At 35.7% G+C, this 17867-nt stretch overlaps 1 non-coding gene across 1 annotated transcript; it reads left to right on the top strand.

Annotated features, from left to right (window-relative positions):
* Nucleotides 1-11789: 11789 nt before the first annotated feature.
* LOC142866124 (small nucleolar RNA SNORD78) lies at nucleotides 11790-11847 on the top strand. The gene has a single exon (XR_012916184.1). It is a non-coding gene; the product is annotated as a small nucleolar RNA SNORD78 (small nucleolar RNA).
* Nucleotides 11848-17867: the final 6020 nt, after the last annotated feature.

Genomic DNA, 17867 nt, shown 5'->3' with positions numbered 1-17867 from the left:
GGGGAAGGGCATACCTCTAACCTTTGGTAAGTAAAGTCAAAATTATAAAATATAACCAAAATGGTATAAAAAAACCAGAAAATATTCATCAGGTGTTGGGCAGGTGGGGAGGGAGGGGATGAGTTTATATATATCCATTATATGTGCATTGTGTATTGTCGGGAGCATGGACATGCTTGAAGCTGTGACTCAAGGGGGGAGGGAAGGCAATAGCAATGTATATAACCTTAACATTTGTACCCCTTTATTATTAAGAAAGAAAGAAAGAACGAAAGAACGAAAGAACGAAAGAACGAAAGAACGAAAGAACGAAAGAACGAAAGAAAGAAAGAAAGAAAGAAAGAAAGAAAGAAAGAAAGAAAGAAAGAAAGAAAGAAAGAAAGAAAGAAAGGAAGGAAGGAAGGAAAAATAGAAAATCTAATGTTCTAAGACCAGGAGATTTTGGAAGTACTGGAACTATAGTATATTGGCAAACATTTATTAATGACCAGAGACCTCAATTAGAAATCAAACTAAATGCCAAATATTTTGTTGGATTGTAGATACTGGAGCTGATGTTACAATTATTTCAAAAGGCTTTTGTCCAAAGGCTTGGCCTTTACAACAGGTTCCTATGATACTTGCTGGAATTGGAACTATGACTAGTATATTTCAAAGTCAACAAATATTAAATTGTTCTGACCCTGATTAACGAACAGCAACCTTAAGATCTTACATGGTTGACATAGCTATTAATCTATGGGTAAGAAATTTATTAAAACTATGGGGAGCTTACATCAGTATACCTACTATATCTGCTTCCACCAAACAAATACTTAGTATGAATTATAATCCTTGTTTTGGTTTGGTTAAGAATGGCCAAAGGGCTAAGAGTTTCATGGCACCAAACGAACACTCTTTTAGACATGGTTTAGGCTATTCACATTTTGGATAGCAGCCACTGCCGCTGAAGCGGCCACCACTATGCACTGGCTTTAAAATGAATATCACAAAAGTCTATATGGACAGAGCAGTGGCCACTAAACCTAGAAAAATTGGTTCTTCTTCAAATGATAGTAGAATAAAAATTACAAGGAGGACATATAGAGGAGTCTACCAGTCCATGGCACTCTCCTGTATTTGTTATTAAAAAGAAATCTGGTAAATGGTGAATGTTAACTGATTTAAGAAAGATCAATGCAACTATACAACCAATGGTGACTCTTCAGCTGGGACTCCCATCTCTGACTACGATCCCTAAAGATTGGGATATTATAATAGTAAATTTAAAAGACTGATTTTTTACATTTCCTTTACAAATATCTGATAGAGAAAAATTTGCCTTTACCATTCCTGCTTTAAACAATCAACATCCAACTAAATGGTACCAATGGAAAGTCTTGCCTCAGGGCATGCTTAATAGTCCAACCCTATGCCAACATTTTGTTAACTAGCCTTTAGAAATACTAAGAAACTGTTTTCCTCATTGTTATATTATTCATTATATGGATGACATTTTATTTGTATGCTCATCCAAACAAAAATTAGAACAACTATACCAACAGGCCAGACAAATATTGCCTCATTTTGGGTTAATAATTGCTGAAGATATAGTCCAACAGGATTATCCATTTACTTATCTAGGGTATCTCATTGATATAAATAAAATAGTTCCTCACAAAATTCAAATACGTATAGAGAAATTTAAAAAGTTAAACGGTTTTGAAAAATTACTAGGAGACACAAATTGACTTAAACCTATGTTAGGAATTTCTACTTATGATTTAAGTAAATTGTTTTATATACTAAGGGGTGACTCTGATCTTAATAATATTTTTAAGCTAACTTAGGCATCTCAAGAGGAATTAGCATGGATTCAATCTCATATTCACAAAGCTCAACTTTCTGGAGTGAATCTTGAAAAAAGAGTAGATTTAATTATTTATCCATCAAAAAATTCTCTCTCTGCTACCTTAATTCAAGAAGAGGGTATGATTGAATGGATTTTTCTCCCATATAAACAACAAAAACGTCTTACGACATATTTAGACAAATTATATCAAATTATATTTGAAGGCTATCAAAGACTAAAACAACTAAATGGCCAAGATCCTAAAAAAAGTGTTGTTCCTCTTACTAATTCACAAATTGAAATGGCTTTTCAGCAAAATCTAGATTGGCAATCAGGTATATCTGATTTTGTAGGAACAACTGACAATCACTGTCCAAAAAACAAATTTTTCTAATTTCCAAAATTAACTCAATGGATATTACCTAAAATAGTGAAATCCATGCCTATAACTCATGCCCCTACATTTTTTACTGACAGCAGCATCAATAGTCAGGCAGGTTATTCTGGTCCTTTAAAGTGTGGACCTCACCCTATAATTCAGCACAAAAAGTAGAATTGCAAGCTGTTACTCAGCTTTTACAAGATATTACTTCACCTATAAATATTGTTTCTGATTCACAACATGTTGTACAAACAGTTCTAGCCTTGGAAACATTTACTATTATAGAAACTGATGAAATTTCCAAGTTGTTTCAGCAACTTCAGTTGATTATACGGAATCACCAGTTTCCACCTTTTATTACTCATATCAAATCCCATACTAATCTCCCAGGCCCATTAGTGTCTGGCCTTGAAAAACTAGATCAATTGCTTGTTGGTTCTGTTCAAGAACCAACTCAATTTCATCAATTAACTCATATTAATACTAAAGGTTTAATTGAAAATTTTCACATAACAAATAATCAAGCCAAGCATATTGTTTCTCACTGATCCAGTTGCCAAACAATTAATCAGCCTAAAATTCCCTTCAGGGGTACATCCCCAAGGCCTTTCATCAAATGAATTGTGACAAATGGATCTTACAAACATTCCTGAATTTGGCAAGTTAGGCCTTGTACATGTTACTATAGACCAGGCATTCTCAAACTATGGCCCATGGGCCACATGCTGCGTGCCGAGGACATTTATCCGGCCCGCCGGGTGTTTTTGCCCACCGCTGCCTGTCCTGGTTAGCAGCTGACTTGTCGTGGGCCCACAGTGCGCACTCTCCAATAGTCTGAGGGACAGTGAACTGGTCCCCTGTTAAAAAAGTTTGAGGACCCCTGCTATAGACACTTATTCTGGTCTTATTATGGTTACTTCATACTCTGGAGAAACTGTTAGACATGTATTTTCACACTTATACTCCTGTTTTACATATATGAGAGTGCCAGCCACGATCAAAACTGACAATAGCCCTGTTTATACTATTCATTATTTCACAATCATCTGCACTAAGTGGCATATTAGACACATTCCTGGCATTCCTTATAATCCTCAAGGACAAGGTATTATAGAATGTACTCATCAAACCTTAAAAATATATTATTATAACAAAAAGGACAATATATATGGTCCCCCAGAGGTAGAATAAATCAAGCCTTATTTACTCAAATTTTTAAAAATATTCATAAAGAAGACAATTTAACAGCAGTAGAGAAACATTGTAATGGGAGTCTGACAGCCAGACTCTTTCCCTCACCAGCCTATCTGTTGGAAAGTTGATATAGAAAATAAATGGAGCGAAGGATGGCAAAGATGTGGGGTAGAGGTTTTGCTTGTGTTTTGACAGATGATGGATAAACAATATGGATTCCCAGGAGAAGAATCAATCCCTGCGTGGAAACCCGAGGGGAGAAAGCAGAAAATGCCAACTCATATGGTCTAGGCCCTGGCCTAGAATTTTCAAATGATCAGACTAAAACACAAGAGACTCCGAGCCCAGAAAACATGACAGGTGCAAATCATAACATGGGGACAGCTGAAGAGGACCTACGAGGAAGCAGACAGGATATTGAATCAGACATCTGCACCTAAAACATCTGTAAACCTTTTTTTTTTTTTTTTTGCTATGAGCAGGCTGGTAAGCATGATGGCAGTAGCTGTGTCTGGTAACCCAACCTATCACTATTGGGCCTACATTTCTAACCCACCTTTAAATAAGATCGTCAATTGGGCTGACATGCCTTTTCTTAGTATTTGTCAATAATTCCAATTGGCTGCCAGAACCTTATGACTATCATGGTCCAATGAAACCCAATGAGGAAGGCACCAAAATTAATAGATATGAAGTTGGGGCAGAAAGCCCTCCAATATGTACAAGTAAAGGTATTCATTTTTTAAAACCTGCTACCCTAGCCTGCCTAGTCACCAGCAATTCAACCAGCAATAAGACTAAAGCCTGGTTATTTCTCTTGTCTCTTATTTTTCTTCTTTTGGGCATTCTAAAATTGCACCCACAGATGTACCCATTTGTAAAGAGATAGTAATTTCTGACCTTAAAACTGGAGTACAATGGGAAAATTTTAGAAACCACATGGGACACATTCTTACTGGGTCATCATCTTGCAGTTATGTACTAGACTGGAGTCTCTATGGACATCCTGCCTCCTCTCACAATCTTAAAAAACTTCATTGGAATAAAACTGCCACCTCAATGTCTGTAAAAGACACTGACTTAAAAGTCATATTATATGCCTCAATAATGGTATGAGCTCTACAGCCCCTCACATTTTAAATGGCCCTATTCATGCTCAATTGTGAAAACTATTGGTTGCTTGGCACACTTTAAAGGCCTGGATTAGCACACACATTAGATACAAGCAATACTCAAGAATAGACTTTTAATTAGAACTCTCCTCATTTTATCCAAGCTTGTGTTAAACTGCTGTACTTATTTATGATTGGGCCTGCTGAATATAATGAAACTTCCTTCCTAGTGACTTGTAACAACTTTTCTTATTATACCAGTATTGACAATTCCATAAAGTTCAATCCTTATACAGAAACACTTTATATTCTCAAAGCCAGAACAGAACTGTGGTTATCTGTTAAAATGAATAGAGTATAGCAAGAAACCTCAGTAATGCTCCTTTTAGACAAACTACTTAACCACATTCTTTTTTTTTAATTTTGGCATATTATGGGGATACAAATTTTAAGATTGTGTATAATGCTCATGCCTCTTCCCCCTACAAGTCTGAGCTTCAAGAGTGACGGTGCCTCAGACGGTGCACATCTCACTCATTACATATGTATAAACCCGCCCCCTCCTCCACCTCCCACCTACCCAATACCCAATAAATGTAATTCCTATGTGTCCACTTAGATGCTGATCAGTTAATACCAATTTGCTGGTGAGTATATGTGGTGCTTGTTTTTCCATTCTTGGAATACTTCACTCAGTAATATGAGTTTCAGCTCTATCCAGGAAAATACAAGATGTGCTATATCACCGCTGTTTCTTAGAGCTGAATAGTACTTCATGGTATACACATACCACATTTTATTAGTCCACTCATGAATTAATAGGTACTTGGGTTGTTTCCACAGCTTTGCAATTGTGAATTGTGCTGCTATAAACATTCGAGTACAGGTGTCTTTATTGTAGATTGTCCTTTGTTCTTTTGGGTAGATGCCCAGTAGTGGGATTCCTGGATCAATTGGTAGATCTACATTCTTAAATGTACTAAAATATTTGTTGGTCCCTTAATAGCAGCTATTTTAGGGAATCATTGCTGTGACAGCTTCTGCATCTACAGCAGGAATCACTTTACATCAAACCATACAAACTACTGAATTTGTTCAAAATCGGCATCATAAATCAAATTAGTTATGATCTTTCCAAATCGAATTGACAACAAATTAGCTACTCAAATGGCTGACTTACAACAAACAGTCACCTTACTTGGAGACCAGATTATAAGCCTACAAAAGCAAATTAGATGTTGTTGTGATTGGAATATCACTCAATTTTGATTTACACCATATATATATATATATACAATCAAACTTGGTTTAGTTGGGAAAACATTAAGAAACATCTACTTAATTAAGGAAATATGAGTGAAGAGTTTGGAAACTTACAACAAGAAATATTAAGTACCTTCTGTCACAAACTTGATTTACTCTCTGAGGCTGACATTATTAATGGCATCTCATCTGGTTTGTAGTCAGCTAATCCACTTTCTCATCTTAAGATCTATGGGAGTTCCATTATAGTAACTTTTGGCATTATTTTAATCATTTGCTTGTGCTTACTTATAGTCTGGAAAAAGCTCCAAAGAAGGCAAGACTACAGAGACTGACACCTAGCAATGATGACTGTCCAACATCATCAACTTATTTGTAAAATACAGGGGGGAGATGTTGGCCTATAAAGAGACATAAAAGATTCTAGGAGTTTTGCAGGGATTTTCCTTGAAGAAATATGTGAACATGTTAGTTCACAGATCGAAAGCTGCTTTGCCTCAGGGGAGCATCCCACCAATTGGGGGAATGTTTTGCCAGGCAATGCCCATCTGTCTGACCTGGAAGCCTGCCTCATGCTTCTGTATGACAAAGCTAGGCATGAGGTCACAGCTTAAGAACTTATCAAAGAATACCTGCTCAGCAGTCACCTGCAGCTAGAGAAAATTGGCCTAAGGGATGATTCCTGTTTCACTCCTGATCCCTTGTCTCAATCAACAGAAAACTAGATGAAGAAATATAGAGGTTCTATATTTCTGTTAGGCCTTTCTGTTAAGTGATAATTTTATCTTAAGACTTAGAAGTTTATCTTAGAAAGGGTTTGTAACCATTTGCTCATGTATAAAGAGTTAATTAAGGGATTTCTAGAAGCTTCTGGGGAGACTTTAAACCTAAACAAACTACCTTTTATTACATAAATCTGTAACCACTGGCAAATAATCACTGCACCAATAAATACTGATGTGGGACTTCCATGGTGGCCTCACAGATCATGGGAATGCTGGAGGATCCCCTGACTTCCCCATATTTTAAATTATACTTTTGTCTCAGTGTCTATGTTATTTCTCTTTTATTTCTCTATTCTCTATTTCTTATTATTTACATATCCCTTGCTATGACACTGCTAAGGGACCCGATTTTGCTGGGAGCATTGCTAACTCCCGCATCAAGTGCTTATAAATACATGAGTGGAGTAATAAAATGTAATACACACACACACACACACACACACACACACACACACACACACACACACACGCACACTATGGTGTACTTCTAAGCCATAAAATATGGTGCTCTACTTTTTGCAACAACCTGAATGGAATTGGAGACTATTTTTCTAAGGGAGTATCACAAGTATGGAAAAACAAACACCACATGTGCTGATTATTATATTGGAGTTAATTGATACCCATTTGTACAAATGGTAGTAAAATTCAATGGAAGTCAAGTAGGTGGGAGGAGGGAAGAGGGAGGAGGAGATTGTTAAATTCACACCTAATGTGTACAATGCACACTATCTTTATGATTAGCACACATATAACTTTGAGTCAAACTTCATGAAAACAAATTATGTAACCAGTATATTTGTACCCCCATAGTAATCTGAAATAAAAAATTAAGACTAGGAATGGGCCCGTCATTTCTTATTTATTGTTACATTTCTGATGAGAAATATGCTGTTAGTCTGATGGATTTTCCTTGGTTAGTTAATTGATGTTTTCATCTCACATGATGCACAATTTTCTTCTTCACTTTTACTTGGGCCATACTGATGACTGTGTACATTGGTGATAATCAAATTTTCCACAGATCTTCCAGGTGTTTGATTATCTTCTTGTATCTGGATATCTAAATCTCTAGCAATACTAACCAAGTTTTCTTCCATTATTCCTTCAACTAAGTTTTCCATGCTTTTTGCTTTATCTTCTTCTCCCTCAGGAATTCCTATAATTGTTTTATGTATTTCCATATTTTTTGGAGGGATTATGAATTCTTCTTGATTCTTCTTTTTCTACAGTTTTTACTGTTTAGGTTAATTTATAGCTTTTTCTTCATGCTCTGAAATTCTTTCTTCTGCTTGATATATTCTGTGTTTAAAACTTTCTACTGTATTTTGAAATTCCCTAAATGATTGTTTCATTTCTTAGAAATTTTGGTTTATTTGTGTTTCTTTTCAATTTTTTCATCAATCCTGTTGATCTCACTTGCCATCTATATTAAAAATTCAATATGTGACATTTCAATAATTTCCCTTTGGTTTGAGTCTGTTGCTGGGGAGCTATTGTGATCAATACAGCTTGTTTTTTCATGTTCTTGGAAATCTTATGTTGGTTTCTTCTCATATGGAACCTCTTCTCTCAGTTAAAGACTTTGTGGTATACTTGTTTTCCTCTGATGGGTCCTTTGTTGCTTAGTGAACAGAGGGAGAGGTCCCTAGATGGCATACTTGAGTCATATTCTGGAAGATTGAACAGGCAGTAGAGGGGAGGATGCACTGTCAGCCTTTTACACTTCTGCTCTCCTGTATCTCCTCATTCCTCTGTGGTTGTCATGGGCAGTTACATATGGCTGGTGCATGGCTATCACACTCAGGGTCATGTGATATGTGGTGAGTGTGCATGGCATGAGTGCTTGTTCCCCTTGTTCCATTCACAGTGGTGTAAGCGTTCATCTCACCCTGATCTAGTGGCAGGGACATTTGTTGGCATGTAGTGGCATGAGTGTTTACCCTGCCCAGGTCTGTCTGTGGCAGTATTACTTAGGCGATGACAGAGGCAGCATTGCCACTCAGATTTCAGCAGTAGGTGCCTGGGGCTGTGAACATTGTCTCCAACCAGGTCTCGTGGCAGCTGTGGTTGGGTGGAGCCTCGTGGGAGGCAGCTGTGGACATTGGTCCATGTATGTTCACACTGCCTGTGGCCTCTGATGGCAGTGAGGGCACATGTCATCCTCTCATGGAGCACATGGGAGCATCTGGCTTCCCTGCTCCCTCCCCAGCCTGGCATGGATGATCAGGAGACAGTAGCAATGGATCTGACCCCAAGGTGAATGCAGAATTTTGGGACTTCAAGATGTTACAAGCCATGGTACCAGATTTCCTAAGCCAGCAGGACCCCTCTTTGTCTTTTCTCTGATTCAATGATTCTACACAGTCTCCAGTCAGCTCCTTGTGCTGGTCTGGCAGCCAGCTGCAGTGGACATACCCTCATGCAGCTCCAATTTCAATGTCCACAGAGAAAGTGTGGATACCTAGAGTTTTCTCCTCTGTTCCTCCCCTGGGTACAGGTAACTTCCCTGTATACCAGTGATCTGGCTGAGCAGGTCACCCCACTTCCATCTTTTTCACTTTTGGAACCTCCTCTTGCCTCTCTGTTGTTTCTCAATGCTTTTTCTTTGGAGAATAATCCAAATGTGAATATTCACTTGCCATTTTCAATCCTCTCTGGGATGACAGCATGTGAAGGTTGCTTCTAGTCTGCCATCTTGACCCAACAATTGTATTTTGGAAGTACATAAGTTGTTTGATTTCAAAGGTTTACAACTGGAGGTATATTTGCCTCGTGTTGAATCTTACCTTGAGTCTCACCTATATCTGATTTAGATGATACTCTGGACTTACTTTTGAGTTGATACAGGAATGAGTTGAGACTTTGTGAATTATTGGCATAGAATGAATGTATTTCACATATGAGAAGGACATGAATTTGGGGAGTGAGGAATGACAGGATATGATTTAAATGTATCTCTTATAAAATTCAGGCATCTAAACATAATGTGATGATATTAAGAGGTGGGACCTTTAAGAGATAATTAGATTATGAGGGCTTCATCTGCATGTATGGATCCTTATAAAAGAGGCTTCATACACCATTTAGTTAGTTTGCTCATCCACCTTCCACCATGTGAGGACACAGTGATCCTCCCCTCTAGAGAATGCAGCAACAAGGTATCATATTTGAAGCAGACAACAGCCTTACTAGACAATTGAACCTGCTGTGCTCTTGATCTTAGACTCTGAACCTCCAGAACTATTAAAAATAAATTTCTGTTTTTCATAAATTACCCAATGTTAGGTATTTTGTTACCTAGACTAAGACAATATTTACAGCAATGATATTTAATTTATGCAGGTAAGAAATGAAATGTTCTTCAGTATATAGAGAGGCTTATAAGTAAATGATAAGTAATTTGTCACTATGAAGGAGTTACAAATGTGAATTTAGTCTCTTATAAGAAAATTAAGTGCTAGTTATCAAAGCTATTTACATAAGATATTACACTCTTTTTGTCACTGATAGCTCTGACATTATCTTGGGTTAGTAGATCGAAGATTTGTATGGGTGAGAATGCAAGAAATACTGATTTCTCAAGCTTTCTGGTTAGTAAAGTTCTGAATAACATGGCTTTTAATTATGTCTCTTATGTTGCATTAACTACTTACACACAATATTTCCTTATCTTCCTGCCAAAAAAGAAGTATTGGCTTTTAAAATTATGACAAAATATTTCAATTATAGCAAATACTTCATTAGCTAGTAGGGCTTTGCTCTCCAATTTCTTTTCCTTACGTTATTCATTTGCATTATAGCTACACAGCTGAAAAATGAAGTGAATTCAGTTTCATTTGATCATTGTAGACAGTTGAACTGGATAATTTGGACAAAACCAACCAAGTAAACCACGAACTGAATAATCCTAGGAGGGGCCCTAGTCATTATTCATAATGGGATATATGGAGTGCACATATATGGGAAGATGAGTTGAAATGGCATAGCTATATATCTGTGGGCATATTTTCATAAGAATTTTTCCATCTTTACATTTAATAGTACAAACTGCAGAAAGGGAAACTACTATTAGATGTTTGAAAAATTAAGATTTATAATCATTTTAATAAGCATTATGTTTTGTAGACTATTGTTCAAAATAAGCAATCTGAAATAGAAAATGTGTTCATATTTAATTAGAAAGAAAAGGCATGCACTGGTATCTGCAAATGAACTATAGAGTACAATAAAATTTCCTTTCTTGAGGGCACGATCTACTATGATTTTCAAAATGCAGATATGTAAATGTCCTGATTATATTTTAATTTTTTTTCTTGGAGATGGAGGGAGTGAAGAATTATAATTTGGACCAGGGATCAATGAAATGAGAAAGGGGAGTGTGCGTTAATGATTAGCACATAGTAGTGACTGCTCAAAAAATCAGCTTGATTCTTGCCTTCAATATGACAAAACACGCTGAAAGAGATTTTCCCCGTTATTGTTGGTTTACAAAATGGGTAACAAAAATAAATTAGAAAAATATTTGCTTCCTTGTAAAATCCTTGGCATAAACAGCTCAGCTGTAACTTTAAAAAAAAATTTGATATTGAGATATACTACTGATTTCAAGAATATGATCTTAGATTTATTTTTCTTATTTCAGAATATTACTGGGATACAGACATTTTAGTTACATAAAGTTGTAAGTGTGCCTATCCCCCAGATAGTGTGCACTGTACCTGTTAGGTGTTAATTTACCCATCCTCTTCTCCCTGCTCCCTCTTGCTTGATTTCCAATGAATGTTATTTCCATATGTGGACATAAGTGTTGATCAATTAGTTCCAATTTAATGGTGAGTACATGTGGTGTTTGTTTTTCTATTCTTGTAATACTTCACTTAGAAGAATGGTCTCTGGTTCCACCCAGGTTAATACAAGAGGTATTAGTTCACCATTTTTTTTGGCTGAGTAGTACTCCATAGTATACATATACCACATTTTATTAATCCACTCATATATTGATGGGCCCTTGGGTTGTTTCCACATCTTTGCAATTGTGAATTGTTCTGCTATAAATATTCGAGTGCAGGTGTCTTTTTTATTAAATGCACTTTTTTTTCTTCTGGGTAAATATGCAGTAGTGGGATTGCTAGATTAAGTTGTACTTCTACTTTTAGTCTTTAAGGTAACTCCATACTCCTTTACACAAAAGTTGCACTAGTTTTCAGTCCTACCAACACTTGTAATGATGTTGATCAAACGTCTGACCTGAAATGATCTTAAATTTCTCCTGAGATGAAAGGCACCAGAGGTTCAGGGAGTTGAAACTTCCTGCCCAATGTTGCATTGGATTCCTTTTTCTTCATCATTGCATGAAGAATTATCATAAGAATTAACAACACATTAATCATTATGCCTAATTTTCTTCTACGAATTCTTGTAAATAATCCACAGGCTACAACACTTTGATGTTATCAGAACAACATGCATTTTGATTCCAGACACAAAGCACTTAAAAGACAATGCATTTTAATTGTTTTTGTTTAGTTTTTAATTAAAGAAAACAAATCTTTACAGATTTTACCAAGTTAAAATTTTATAATGTTTTAATCCAGAATCACATGGTATTTCTTACAGTGTTCAGAATTTCTCAAAATGCGCTCATTTTGAAATTCCCATTTTAGTGACCCTGGCATCCCTAATTTTAGGGATCAGTGACAGAAATGGGATAAGGCTTTAGTGAATGAAGCCACTAAGAATATTTTAATAAGATTAGTATATTACTTTTTTTTCTTAAGTAAGCCTTTGTATTTACATTTTAAAATAACAAATAACATTAAAATAGAGTCAATTAAAAAGTAAAATCACAGTTTATATGTTTTTATTTTCTATCAGTACCTTGTGAATAAATCATATTTCTTTAACTTCAGAAATTCTTCAAAATACTATGAATGGTACTTTATGCTCTTAAAATGTTTAGCTTTAGTAATACCTATCAAAATCTGATTTTATTGACTCACTCCAGATAAATGTTTCTTAATAATAGTTAATTTGAAGATTTCCATGCCCATCAGAAACAAAAACTCAAAAGGCACAATAATTTACATTTTTAATTTTAATTCATTTTATTCTCACAAATTCTGGACCAAAGGAAGTTTACACTGAATATGGACATACCTGTGATAAAGGAGTACTTTTATCAATGATACTGCCATTAAGTCTCCATAGATTCTGGCTAGTTTATTTTCTTCTGCTTCTAGATAATCTTTTCCCACTATGACCCAGACAACATCACATACATCTGTCAACAGCATTAAGATATATAGCTTAAGCTGACTTTTAGAGTTTTCCAGCACACAGTGTTCTGGAGTTTCTCATTCATCATGTTTATTTACTTTTAATTATCATGGTTATATAATAATTGTCTAACTTTGTGATGTTTTGATACTCCAATTATCATTAAATATGTTCTGTGAGGTTTCTCTATGCTCTTTTAGTTATTTGTACATTGACTATATTTCATTCCAGTTCAGTCCTACTACTAAGCATCCTAAGCACAGAATAGGACCAAGAAAAGGAAAGAGGCTGACCACCTGTGTACATATGTTTTTTTTTCCTCTACAAAGAAGCAATCTTTTTATTTTTATTTATTTTATTTTATTTTTAGGTCTGAAATCATTCTATGAAGAATGTTCACAAACGATTCTGGATGACAAATATAGCCAATGAATGACCTGAGTAAACCTGGAAGTCAGCTGAATTGGTTTTCTACCTCTTAACACCTCCATTTTGATCACCTGTTCCCCATTTCTATTCTGTTCTGTGCTCTCCAACTCCCCCTTGACAACTTAACACTTTGTACTAAACTTCCTGGCTCAGAAGTCTTAGTCATTTCTTCAGTTTAAAACTAAAATTTAAAACTTATTTAGCCTGCTCCCTGTATTTTATTTAGTTTTCAGATGCTGAAACTAAGTCCTAGTGAGGTGAAAAGTTAGTTCATTGACACCCAGGTTTTTGCATTTTATGGACCAGTAATATAAAACAACAAAAAGAAAGGGGACCAACACAAATTTTCCAACTATTTAACAGGCAAATATATGAAAAACACAGACACAAACACACATTTGCACGCACACTCTCAAACACATACAACTATACCCCTATCATATAAGTAATAGCTGTCATGCCATCAACATGTGCAAGGTACTTCATAGGCATTAGCTCAGGTTATTCCAATAATCTTATGAAAATATTACCATTATTATTCACACTGTAGGATTGAGAAAAGAAGTTTTAGAAAGACTTATCCATTTGAACATTCGTCTAATTCTTGAAGAATTAGAAGTAGGTGCCATGCAACCAAGATATTCTGAAGTCAGAGCCCAGCTTTTTAATTATTATGCCCAAATTTATCTGTCAAACTGAATGGATTATACTATCTTTCACATAGGTCATTATTTCATAAGAGAACAACTCTTTAACAGCAAGTAGTATAAAAGGTAATTTAGAGTATGAAGAACATTTCAAGCAGACTGTGCCTAGCTTTATGAAAAACAACTGCTTAATTGATTTTCCTGTTGAAAAGTGAAATATTTATTGTTGACAAGCACATAGGCAGTACTGTACTGTGTTAGCTCATTTTTGTGGCTTTTATTAAGAAGCTCTTAGAAGAAAATGTGAGTTGTTAGCACATAGGAATTAATCTAATGGTAGAATAGAAGGTCAGCAGAGTCCCTTTAAGGATACCTTAAATATGCAGCTGCCTACTTGTGAATATTATGGTGTGGGAATACTAGTCTTTATATCAAGGAACTTGGTTTTTATTCTAGTTCTATCAAACTGCCTCCTCCTACCTCATACATTGTTTTAAGAATTGAGTGAGATAATCAAAGTGAAAGACTTATCAAAGGGCCTGGAACACAATAATGGGCTATTTATTTATTTATTATTTATTTATTTTATTAATTTCATCATATTATGGAGGTACAAATATTATTAGGGTTACAAATATTGTCCCTGCCCCCCTCCCTCCCCCCAATGTGTCCAAACTACCGGTGGTGTGCATCACACACATTATGGAAGCATACACCCCTTTCCTCCTCCCCCCTACCGCCTGCCCACCACCCAATAAAACGTTTTTTTTTTAATTTTTTTTTTGACATTTTGGTTACATTGTATATCTTTGCTTATCCCTAAGAAGGGTTAGCGTTATGCCCTTCCCTTCCAAAATACTCGCCACCTCCCTAAGATTGGGTCCCCCCCTCCCGAATCCTCTACACCTCTGATAAAGGTCTAATAACAAGAATCTATCTAGAACTTAAAAGAATTAACAAGAAAAAAGCAAACAATCCCATCAAGAAATGGGCGACAGAAGTGAAAAGAAACTTCTCCAAAGAAGACAGAATAATGGCATGCAAACATATAAAGAAATGCTCAACTTCTCTAATTATTACATAAATGCAAATCAAAACCACAAGAGGGGGAGGGGAGAAGGGGACGGGTATATACATACATAATGAGTGACATGTGCACCATCTGAGGGATGGTCATGCTGGAGAATCAGACTTGTGGGGGGAGGGGGGAAAGGGCATTTATTGAAATCTTAATATCTGTACCCCCATAATATGCCGAAATAAAAAATAAATAAATAAATAAACTATTACAAACAAGGCTGAAATAAATATGTTTGTATGTAAATCATTAAAAAAAAAAAAGAAATCCCAAAACAACAAATGCTGGCGAGGATGTGGAGAGAGAGGAACAGTCCTACACTGCTGGTGGGACTGCAAATTAGTGCAACCTTTGTGGAAAAGAATTTGGAGATACCTCAAACAGCTAGAAATAGAAAGACCATTTGACCCTGCAATAGCGTTGTTGGACATCTACCCAAAAGAGCATAAGACATTCTATTATAAAGACATCTGCACCCAAATGTTTATAGCAGCACAATTCAAATGGTGGTAATAATGGGCTATTTAAAATATAACACTTAGGCTCACATCATTTAATCTCTGTAGATTTCAGTCTTCTCAAAGGTAAAAAAGGGAGAAAAAGTCACTTTCTGTTTAAAGATTCCATGATTTTGAAAGAATCTAAGACTTTTTCTGACAAATGTCTCTCACAAAAAGTAAATATCATTAAAAAGAGAAAAAAATAAATTTTATTATCTTTTTATTGAGGTATAAGTTACTTATGCTGGCATGTGTAGATATGAATAATGTATTCCATCAGTCTTGACAAATACATATGTTTCTATCAAGATATAGGATATTTTCATCACCCAGAAAGTTTCCTTTTGTCCTTTCTCAGGCAATTCCATTTCCCTTCCCAGGCAACCACTCTCCTGATTTTTATTACAATTGATTAGCGTTTATTGACATACAATTTCTTATAAATGGAATCCTACAGTATGTTGTGTCTGTCCTTTTTATCCTTAACATAATACTTTAGAGTGATCTGTGTTGCTGTATCAGTAATTTGTAGTTGCTGAGTAATATTACATTGTATGGATACCACAGTTTATTTATCCATTTTCTTGTTGAGAGACAGCTTGGTGGTCTCTATTACTTCTCTTGATCATTAATGCAATGCTGTTGGATAGTCAAAAGATTCCACTATCACCATTTTTCCAGATTAGGAAGCTGGGGCTGAGAGCAGTGATGTAACTCAATATCCCACTGCTGGTAAATGAGGAACTAGAAAGGAGAACCTGATCTGAGTCCACATTCTCTGCTTCCCTTACAATTTTCCAAGGCCAGTTTGATTTTGGCCCTGACCAGGAGTTCTGCTCTGACATGAGAATTTGATCTGATGCTCACTCATCTGTGATGGGGAAATAACTGTAACATTAAAATTCAGGAATTAAGCCCACCCTTGGGTTAACCCTTGGCCAAGCCATATATTCTTGGGTGGAGTGGATGGATTTCTAAGGCTGGCCCAAAGGTTGAACAAGCAGAGTGTCTAGATGACATTGGGTTAGATTACAGAATATCTGAAGATGTTCTAGGAGGATTTTTTTTTTCATAGTGGCAAAGGGGAAGTAGGATAGACATGGAATAGGATAAGCCTCTGTTAAATCCCACCTCTGCCATATATTAGTTGTGTGAGCTTGGGCAACTCAGGCTCTCTGAGTCTGTTTCTCCATTTGTACAAGAGGTAGTACAATGTTTCCCTCTCAGGTTTTGGTGAGGAAGTTCCTGACACACATTTCCTTTCTGTGCTCTATCAAGGTTGGGCTTAAGGGAGCATTACAATATGATGTTGACCTTGCCATGGAATTTCCGTAATGATTTATTATCTTCAAAAATAAAGGGGCGAATCAGTTCTTCCACACAATGAAAAAAAAATTTGATCAAGAGATCAGAATTTTGAATCAAACATAAGAGATTTTGAGAGGTTACACTCAGATAACTTAGAATCTCTAAATTGTAGCCTGGAAAGGAGTTCAGAAAAGATTAATTAAATCTCTTTCTCTTTACTGATAAGGAGACTTAGAACCAGAAAAGTTAACTGGCAACTGGTTAGTGAGAAAGATACGACTTCTGAATACCTGTGATAATATTCTTTCTACTATATCACATCTCTTAATTTACCTCAATAAATATTTAATAGTTTTTCAGAGATTAAAGAGAATAAAAATATTTTAGTCCGTAGACTTCTATATCTTGGATGATTTTTATTTAAGGATAGATAAAAGTCAATGAGGTAGTTACTGCTATTTAAAAGCAATTTTATCTTTGCAAGTACTGTTAGAATTTTTACTAGATTTATGTGGCCCTATATTTAATCCCATAAAAATATGCCTGGTACATTTACTTAAATAATTTATGTCTTGGTAGGGATTTTAGTCCACTACAGAGTATAATCACTCTGTATTGATGAAATTGGATTGGACTTTGTGGATTTTATCATCTTTTGAGTGTTTATATGGAACATTCTGAAGCAGCAATTAAACTAATTAAGAGGGTGAAGAAATCTTTAGCATGCAACAAAGATTTCTGCAAAATGTTCATTTCTGTCAAATAAGTGAATCTACGCACAGATGCCTCCTGATAGAGGCTGTGATTTCAAAATGCTTTGCATGCCAAATAACTTGTTTACCCCTTCAATGTTTGCCAAGTTTACTGTCAATTTACAAATAATTTCCATTTTGCTGTTTATTCCATTGCCTTTTGATGGATATGTCTTCCAGACTTTTATCTTGCATGTAGACAAACTAATTAATATTTTCCCTTCAGGCAAATATTTTTTTCTTAGATCTAAATGTGGGTTAGATTTGTCTTCATTTCCATAGGCTTTGTTCTGTCAATCATCTATGT

Source organism: Microcebus murinus, chromosome X, assembly GCF_040939455.1.
Source record: "Microcebus murinus isolate Inina chromosome X, M.murinus_Inina_mat1.0, whole genome shotgun sequence".
Classification (NCBI taxonomy): Eukaryota; Metazoa; Chordata; class Mammalia; order Primates; family Cheirogaleidae; genus Microcebus; species Microcebus murinus.
This window is presented reverse-complemented; position numbering and strand designations above follow the sequence as displayed.